Source organism: Budorcas taxicolor, chromosome 4, assembly GCF_023091745.1.
Source record: "Budorcas taxicolor isolate Tak-1 chromosome 4, Takin1.1, whole genome shotgun sequence".
Lineage (NCBI taxonomy): Eukaryota > Metazoa > Chordata > Mammalia > Artiodactyla > Bovidae > Budorcas > Budorcas taxicolor.
The window spans coordinates 96,694,428-96,704,389 of NC_068913.1; the positions used below are offsets into that span (position 1 = coordinate 96,694,428).

General features: G+C 49.1%; 1 long non-coding RNA gene across 4 annotated transcripts in view; it reads right to left on the minus strand.

Moving 5' to 3' along the window:
* Positions 1–9,538, minus strand: part of LOC128046543 (uncharacterized) — a 202,818-nt gene extending 193,280 nt beyond the window's left edge. For all 4 annotated transcript variants that reach the window (XR_008199267.1, XR_008199264.1, XR_008199266.1 and 1 more), the window contains exon 1: positions 9,137–9,538. This is a non-coding gene — a long non-coding RNA (uncharacterized LOC128046543). The remainder of the gene's footprint in view (positions 1–9,136) is intronic.
* Between the last annotated feature and the right edge of the window lie 424 nt (positions 9,539–9,962).

Genomic DNA, 9,962 nt, shown 5'->3' on the forward strand with positions numbered 1-9,962 from the left:
AAACAAGTTCCCTGGTAGTCCAAATATCACCCCATGCTTCTATCATGGAGATGAAAGGAGCAGCAGATTTCAGTTGGGGTCAATTAATTTTCAGGTCTTCTGACGTAGATGCATGTAAGTCTGGAAAGTATGGAAAAGCAGGCCCTGGGGACCCCTCCCTAACTCCTGAAGGAAAGAGGGCCAAGCACACTGCGCACTGACTAATTCAAGGAGTCCTGGACTGCCTGATGGTGGAACTCAGAAGCAACACCCTACACGGAGGCCAGTCTTGATTAACAGGGCTTCCTTTGTGGCTCAGCTAGTAAAGAATCCACCTACAATGCAGGAGATCTGGGTTTGATCCCTGGGTTGGGAAGATTCCCCTGGAGAAGGGAAAGGCTACCTACTCTAGTATTCTGGCCTGGAGAATTCCATGGACTGTACAGCCCATGGGGTCACAAAGAATCAGACATGACTGAGCGACTTTCACTTTCACTAAGCTAAAGTACTCCTGTGAGGCTTTACAGTCCTAACACAACACACTTTAGGGCCAGAAACACCTTGCTCCACCAAGCCCTCATTTTACAGGTGAGTGGCCTGCGGCACCGACTTGGACACTCTGAAGGTTCTGTATGAGTGGAAACTAGAAGCCAGTGGAAAGAATACAGAGCCCCCAAGCACAGCATCCAAAGAGGCAGGTACCCACGGATCATTATTAGGTATTAACACTATTCTAACCTCAATACTGGAGAAGGAAATGGCAACCCACTCCATTATTCTTGCCTAGAAAATCCCATGGACAGAGGAGCCTGGTGGGCTGCTGTCCATAGGGTCACACAGAGTCGGACACAACTGAAGCGATTTAACAGCAACAGCAGCAACCTCAATACTCTTTCCACCAAACTTAAATAAGATCGGTCACAGCACAGAAAAGAGAACTAGAAGGAAAAGGAAGAAAGATGTGGAGGTAGGATTATAAAGGACATCCACAGGGGTCTTTGGCCAACCAGAAGCCAGCCGCCTGGCTGTCAGAGAAACAGAAATGTCAGGAGCTGGAAGACAGGACCCTCAAGAGATGTGGCAGGACAATGGTGGATGCTGCCAAGAGCTAGTGTGTTAAGTGTGTCCACTCTCTAAAGCATAGGACACTTTTCACAGGTATTGAGGGTGGAGGTGGGGAAGCGGGGACAAACTCTAAGAAAGATGGCTGGTGGGATCACACAGCAGCACCTTCCTCTCCTCTGGTTGCTCAAAGAAAACTAACCCATGGACACTCTTGTCATGAAGACTGCCAAGCCCAGCCTCAAACTGTCAAGTCTAAAGAATCCAAAACTATCTCACAGATTTTGTTACAAAGACTCTATCAGATATTTCAGTCTAGAAATGTCTGCAGATCTGAGTAGCAAATCACATGGAGTGCTTTTCAAAGTAATCAATAGTAGATCAAAAGTTAAGGTAGTATCCATGAAATAGAGTCTGAAACCAATTATATGGATACTAAAGCAACTCTTAAGATTTAACGTTCACCAAGGAAACCAGAATTGAAAGAGACACATGTACCCCAATGTTCATCGCAGCACTGTTTATAATAGCCAGGACATGGAAACAACCTAGATGTCCATCACCAGATGAATGGATAAGAAAGCGGTGGTACATATACACAATGGAGTATTACTCAGCCGTTAAAAAGAATACATTTGAATCCGTTCTGATGAGATGGATGAAACTGGAGCCGATTATACAGAGTGAAGTAAGCCAGAAAGAAAAACACCAATACAGTATACTAACACATATATATGGAATTTAGAAAGATGGCAATGATGACCCTGTATGCAAGACAGCAAAAAAGACACAGATGTGTATAGCAGACTTTTGGACTCAGAGGGAGAGGGAAAGGGTGGGATGATTTGGGAGAATGGCATTGAAACATGTATACTATCAAGTAAGAATCGAATCGCCAGTCTATGTCCGATGCAGGATACAGCATGCTTGGGGCTGGTGCACGGGGATGACCCAGAGGGATGTTGTGGGGAGGGAGGTGGGAGGGGGGTTCTCCAGGCAGGAACACTGGAGTAGGTTGCCATTTCCTTCTCCAGGGGAGCTTCCCCACCCAGGGATTGAACCTGGGTCTCCTGCACTGCAGGCAGATTCTTTACCAACTGAGCCAATACTTAGGCAGACATGAATTTTTTTTGTCATGAGCAATTCACATTTAATACCTAAGGAAAAAAAAAAAAACGACGTCACATTATTGACCTGCCCATAAAATCAACAACTCAAATCTCATAGCCTTTCTTATTTGTTTGGTCGAGTGGGTTAACTTTCAGTACTGACAGCAGCAGTGGGTTTTGTCTTGCAATCATTGTGTTTTGGTTCAGGTTTGAGGGCAACAGCAGAAATTTATGGGGACTCACGGCTGATGGTTTGTTTTTGATTTGGGGGCTCCCCACCATTACCACCAAAGATATTTACACACCAAGGGCATTTGAAAAGCAGTCATAAAGGACTAAGAGACCAGAAACTGCTAAAAGATCCCCCTCAAAAAACTTCACATTTTATCTTGGAATGTAGCATATGATTTTCTTTAGAAAACAGATTTCTGTTTTCAATTATACTTTACTTACCCTGGTTTAAAATTAGTTTTCAGGCTTTCCTGGTGGCTCAGTGGTAAAGAATCCGCCTGCCAATGTGGGAGACCTGGGTTTGATCCCTGTTCTGGGAAGATCCCACGTGCCAGGGAGCAACTAAGCCCACCCCCCTCCCCCACACCACAACTGCTGAGCCTGTGCTCTAGAGCCCACGAGCCACAACTACAGAGGCCCTGAGCCCTACAGGCTGTTCTCTGCAGCAAGAGAAGCCATGGGGAAGAGAAGCCACGGGGAAGAGAAGCCACGGGGAAGAGAAGCCACGGGGATGAGAAGCCCGTGCACCGCAACTAGAGATACCCCCCACCTGCCACAACCAGAGAAAAGCCTGCGCAGCAACGGAGACCCAGCACACCCAAAAATAAATACATTTTAAAAAACAAAAACAGTTTTCATGTGTGCAACACACAGCAGCAGAATCACAGGAAGCTAGTCTGTGTCTCCCAGGAATGAGGACAGGGCTATAATCCAGCCACACGGAAGACCACAAGCTAGCTAAGTCTGATGCCCAGTATCAAGAGCAGACTACATCGTCTTCTACAAGTACCAGACCACATATGGAGCTGCATCACCAACCCGCCAACACAGCATCAACCATGTGAAAGGGGAGCTACGATTTCAGCCTTAGGGCTCTCGCTCTAAACAGATGTTTGATGTATCTCATACCTTTTCATATAAATATTTTAAAATCTGGTAGTGGTTATCTGCACAACTAAACATCTGTTTCTATTTACATTTTAAAGTATTTTCTTTTGAGAAGTTTATAACTTGGGTGTTAGGATTATCACAGACTGAGATTTAGGGGTTTAAGAGATAAACGTTTCCATTCCTGTTTCTCAGATAGCTGTTTTCTCAATGTCATGCCATACGAGAGATATTTTCAGTCCTCTTTTCAGACTCTATTAACATCTGTAATTACCTTCGATTTCACAAACCATATTTCCTAACTAACATGGCTCAGTGCATGACTCATTCTTTGAGGAAGAATCACAGAACAAATGTGCAAAGCAATAGAAACAACTACCTCACTTTGACTTCCAACACCCTCCCTGTGACCTGAACACCAAAGCTTTTTTGTGACTTTATTTTTCAAACTGTCATCAAATAGGGGTAACAATTCTTGCTATGTATCCTGCTACAGGAAAAGGAATCAAAGTCACTGAACTAAGGATAATGTCCCTAGAAAGACCGCATTCATCCCTTGGAAAAACTGTAAGTTACAGTGCAGTCACTGAGTCTCGGCCTGCTCTGTAGCTCCACAACATACCCTCTGAGGCTAAATTCAGGGGGTGAAATTATCTGAGCGTTCTTCCATTCACCAAATGTTCCTGGGCACTTGCCACGTGTCAGGCATCATGTAAGGACACTGGGGAAATACTGGCCAGTGAGACCAACATAGCGCCTGCTATTCACAGTACATCTAACGAAGTACTGGTTAAGCTCATGGGACTTCCAATCAGTGTATACACCAAGGATTCAAATCCATTTGATGTTCTAAATAATTACTCGAAACCATAATGACCCATAATCACTCCACTCTGCTCCTGAAAATGGGAGACCACGTGAACTCCATGAAAAGCCCACAGACCACAGACAGATGCTCTACAATATGGAGGCCTCACGTAGGTTAAAAATATCCTGGAAACACCTTATGATCTATGAATGGCAAGCACAGTGTTATACACTATAAAATGAATCAAGATTTTTCTTTTAAAGGCAGAAAACTGTAAGTTAACATTTACCTATCAAACACTAGACTCAAACGTAAGCAAATCCTCTGTAACTGTCCAATGCAGCAGCCACCATCCACTTGTGGCTATTTTTAAATCGATGAGAACCTTAGTTCCTATGTCACATAGACACACTAAAAGTGGCTCACTAGACTCAAGTGCTTAGTGGCTATCACTTCTAAGTCATAAATATATCATTATAAATCATTCCTATCATTCTGGAAAGCTCTATGGGACAGTGCTACTCTGTAATATTAAATCTGAAAGTTACAGTGTAATGAAATGTGATGATGCATCTGTACTCAGCTGTGATACATAGAAGTTTGTTCATCAACAATACAGTGCCATTTCTTCCTTCCTAAGTAAGTCGAAAAATGGTAATATTGAACATGTCTCCCAGAGCTCACAAGTAAACACTTGGTAAATTGAGAATGAAGCTGGGCAACAAGTGAAAAGCTGAGTACATTTAGTACTGTCCTTCCTACTCCTTCTACTGGAATATGCTGGTGCTACCCTGTATTCTCTGTTCAAAGATGCACGGTTTCAGCCTAGCAGCAGAAGTGAGGACAGCAAAGAATGAAGATGAGTGATCAACCCAAACAATGCAACTCAAATTCAGTTTAGACAGACGTAATAACCGTGGATGCCCGCAGTGTGCCAGTAGTACACAAATAATCACCATTTCAACCTTTCATAAGGTCAATTTAGTAGAGGTGTCCAACGCACAAACAAAAACAATATATGTTGCGAAAAAATGCAGAGACACATCTGTGCGAGGAATGGAGGTGACACAGCAGGATGTTTCCAAACACCTTTCAGGAAGAAATTGGGGCTTTCCTGGTGACTCAGACAATAAAGAATCCGTCTGCAATGTGGGAGCCCTGTGTTCGATCCCTGGGTCAGAAAAGTCCCCTGGAGAAGGGAATGGCTACCCACTCCCCTATTCTTGCCTGGAAAATTCCGTGAACAAAAGAGCCTGGCAGGCCCCAATTCAGGGGGTCGCAAAGAGTTGGAGATGACTGAGTGACTAATATTTTCACTTTCATGAGAAATTAAGAGTAACGTCCTAAAGGAGGTACCCTAGAAGCAAAAGGCAGAGCTGTCCACAGGAACCACAAGTGGTTTGACAATGCTGGATTAAAGTATCTTTGGTGGTCAACAGGGATGAGGATGACAAGGGAGGGAGGGAGATGAGGTTAGAGAGCTATTTCCCTGCCCAAAATAACTTACACTCAGTTATATCAGGCTTGCCCTAGTGGTTATGTCCGTCTATACGCTTCCCTAACCAAAACTGCAAGCCACATGAAGACTAGTCTCCGAAACTTGGTAAGTAATTTGCCTACATCTGCCGTACAGCCAACAGTATTAGAAAGCAAGCATTAGTAGGAATACAAAGACATTTCTTTGTGACGCAGTACCACTTAATAAATGTGTATTGGTCACAAAAACATTGTAATTAGAACCCTGTTTTTAAGGATAAAACCTCTATTTCCTGGGAGTTTTATTTCTAATATTCTTAGAGAATATATCAAGGAACACATTTGCAAAACAAATAGATTACTTCCACATCTAAATATTCCCACCAAGACTTTATCTGACAGAAGAAAATGAAACAAATGAGAGAGAGAAGATGCAGAAACAATACTTCGTACTCCAGACCAGAGTAGTTGTGTTTTTTTCCTCCTAAATTTTCAAGGCAAAACTTATGCTACTCCGTTATATTAACTACCTTGCACATTCTGCTACAACCAGTCAATGACCAGCAAAATTATATCGTGTCCAGCAACCTAAAGGACTTCTGTGAATGCTTGTGTAAATCCTGGGAAATTATCTGCGTCTTCTAGACTCTTCACTTCACTTTACACAGATGTTCAAGTCTCAAAACAACTTCCATGGAATCAGTTCTCTCCAAATTACTGGGATCCCCTCTTCAAAGAAACGTAGGGAAAATGTTAGTAGCCTATATAGGTCTCAACGAATTCACCAGGTGATTCTTCTCCCTTTCATACAAGCAAAAATTTGCAAATAAAAATACATATATATTTATATAAATTGGCTGGTCCTTGGGCAAACACAAAACTACTCCTATTCGCACAAACACGTGCCATTTAGGTAAAAGTAGATTTCCAAAGCAACATACACAACGACTGAAAGACTGGGTTTTGAAATCAGCTTGCCTGGGTTCTAGTTATGGATCGTCACTGACCAACTCTTACTTAACCTCCTGAGCTTCCACTCCGTCACCTGTAAAATGGGGGTAACAATGTTTCATTAAGAATGTCAGGGCATGCCAGCACATAGCTACCAGGATCTACTGACAGATCAACACCTGTTGGCTATTTCAGCTATTTCGTCCCTAAATATGGATGGTTTCACAGCTATCTATTCCAGCCAGCTAGTTCTCTAAGCTCTCAACCTTCTTTCATCAAAAACACTGATGGTGGTTTAAACACACACACACACGTTCAGCCCTATTTGGATTTGGGTTCAACTGGTCTAGGATTGAGCCGGGCATCAGAATTCTTTCTAAACCGGTCCAGTTACTTACAACGTGCAGCCTGGATTAAGAGCCACAGATAGGTCTCTATATGCCCACAGAGACTCACGCCTGCAAGTCTGCAGATTTCCAACTGAAACAGCGCAGGCGGGCCCCCAGCCCGGATGGAGCAGGCTCGCCTGGATGCTGCGACGACGAAGTCAAAAGTGCGGTGGATTTACACCCACGCCCGCACACCGCTCACGAGGACCAACTCCCACGAACTCCACCAGGTGGGGCCTGGACACCCGGCGCGGTCGGGATCTGTCTGGGGCACACGCCCCCTCGCCCCTTCGGCGACAGCACCCCTCGGGCGCCCGGCCCTCCGGACGCGTGCGTCACCGCGCCCCGGCCCCCTCCCGCCCCCGGCACGTGACTCGACACGCGCCAGCTGCACGCGGGCTCCATCAAAACAAAAACAGAGAGGGCCGGCCGGCCGGCCTGGCGGCGGGGAGCGCGCGGGGGCAGCGGGCGCGCCCCCGCTGCCGCTGCCGCGCCTCCGCTGCCCCGAGCGCCGCCAAGGCCGCGCGCCCCGACCGGCCGGGGGCGGGAGGGCAGAGGGCACCACCCTCTTTACGGCCCTCGCTCCGGGCCGGGGGCCCCGCCCGGAAACGGTCTCCCGGCAAAGGGCCCTGGTGTGCGCGCCCACCCGCGGCGCGGACGTCGGCGCTGGCGTGGGAGGCTCGGGCCGCCGCTCGGAATAAAGCCGCGTCGCCACGGAGCCGGGGCCCCGGGCCCGCGCGAGTCTCCGCTCCTCCTCAGCGCGCCGCCCACGGCTGCTTCGTGCCAGCCCCCGTCACGACTCTGCTACGCACTTCACCCCCCAGCTCTCGGCTCCGGCGCTTCCGCAGACCCTCCTCACGTGGCCGCCTCCTCCCGGCCCCCCGTACTCCCAGGCGATCGGGCCGCGGACCCTCCCGCACTTCGGGACCCCGCGCTGCTCCTACCCCGGGGAGGGAGTACACCGCCCGTCTCGGACCACCCCCCCCACACACACCATCTTCCGCCCCAGGAGGGAAGGTAGGGTGGCCATGAGCTGTCAGAAGCCCCGTTTTCCACATGACGAACCTCATCTTCACCCTTACACATCCCTACTCCCCCTTCAGCCTAGCTTCGAGATGAATCAGATATTTAAAGCGGGGTGGGGAGGGGTTGTCTTCATTTTTCTCCCTGGTAGCAAAAAAAAACAAAAAAACAAACACGCAGCTCTGCCGATCCGCTCGCTTTTAAGACTCCCCACGCCATCCCATCAAATGCAACTTACAAAATAGAAATGCCCACCACACACCTGCTACTCCACCCACCCTCTCGGAACCTGGAGACCCACCCAGCTCGCCTTCTGGAACCTGCGCCCGGGGTAGGGTGGGAGCGGTGCCGTCCGGTTCCCTAAAGTAAGAGGGAGTGAGAGGGAGATCAGGCACCCCCTCAGCCCCGCCCAAGAGCGCGATCCTCCGTCCCCCAACTCGAGAGCGCAGCAGGGCATCCTCCGTCCCTCCCGGTGGAACGAGGAAGGTAGCCAACGGCCTGGGTGCTGGGGGGTGCTGTTTTTCCCCTTTAGAACGCAGACGCCGCGTCCTCTGTGAGCACCCCCACCCCCGTCGCCTTATTTCTGGTGGTCAGCAAAGGTGGGGCTGGGGGAAGACAGGACCAAGTACTCTCGAGGTTTCGGGATGTGACTCTCCACAGAGTGAAGAGGTGGAATCTCGAAATGGAAACAGTCTTTCCCCCCTCCCTCCCCCCCCTCCTCCTCCTCCTCTTCTGTTTACCTCAAGTTTGAATTTTATCTGCGCAACATTAGCTGGAATGCGGACATTGAAAAACACACACACACACACACACACTCTCAACCCGGCAGCAGCTCCGGAGGAGCCATGTGGCATCAAGCCACCTCAAAGGGGAAAAAAGTGCTCTTAGCAACACAAACATGGCGAAATCGCCTCGGCATTCCCGGCTAACGCCACCACCCCTACCTTTCCTCGCCCGGCTAGCCAACATCCCGGCCGGGACCTGCGGGCCCTTCCAGGGGGAGGCGAGGGGCCCCCGGGGAGTCCCAGGGTGGGACCGCGGGGCGTGCGAAAGAGGAAATAACCGGAGTCCACAGTGGAAATGTTTCTGCTGGACCATCGAGCCCGCCGCCTCGCAGCAGTGAGGGGATGCCTCTTTTCATCTCGAGAGGTCCAAACGGAGAACAAAATTCCCATCCCGAAGTCCTGCTGGGCCGGCTTTCCCCACCCTCCAGAACTTACCTTGGGGCTGAACACACGCTGCCGCTTTAATCCCTTTCTCTTTCCTTCCTGCGGAGCGAGACGCAAGGGGGAAAACGATGCGCATGTATATTTGTAGAGCACAGTCTTCTAGAATTCCCCTTTGATCATCAGGAAGAGCGATGGAGGCTTCGGAGACAGGTGCAGTGCTGGCCGAGGCTGCCGGATAAAAGTTGTTCTCTTGGCTGTGGGCGGCGGGGTCCCCCGGCCGGGGCTGGGGACCGGGTCTCCCTTCCCCCCCGCCGGCGTCGCCCACTTCCCGCGGGGAGCTGCTGCGTGCGGCTCGGCTGCAGGGGAGGTGGCGTAGTTTCTCTTCCTCCCACCTCTTCTCACTCACTTGTTTTTGTAGCCGTGGGCTCCCCTAATGCTTTCCTCTCCACAATGTTGTTTCATTATATCATGTCCATCATGTGACACCGGAGAGGCCTCTCTATGGAAACTTAAAGGGCCTCCCACGTGACTGCAGTAGCAACAACAGCAGCGGCAGAACTGGCGGCGGCGGCCGCAGCCGTTCGTACCACCACCACCACCACCCACCGAGAGCCCCTCGCAGCATCCCGGAGGGGCTCCTGGCGCAGCAGAAGCCCAGATAAGCGAGCCACAGCATCCGGGAGCTGTGGCGTCTGTGCGTGCGTGTAGCCTTTGCTCATTACATAGGAAACCGAACAGAAGGAGCGTCCTTAAATCCTTTCCTACAGTTCCAAAACCCACGCTCTGTTAAAATGACATTTCGTGGCTCCTACTTTATTTTCCCCCAGAGCAATGAGTTTTCTATCAGGTCTGATTAAATTTTACCGAGGCAAAAAGA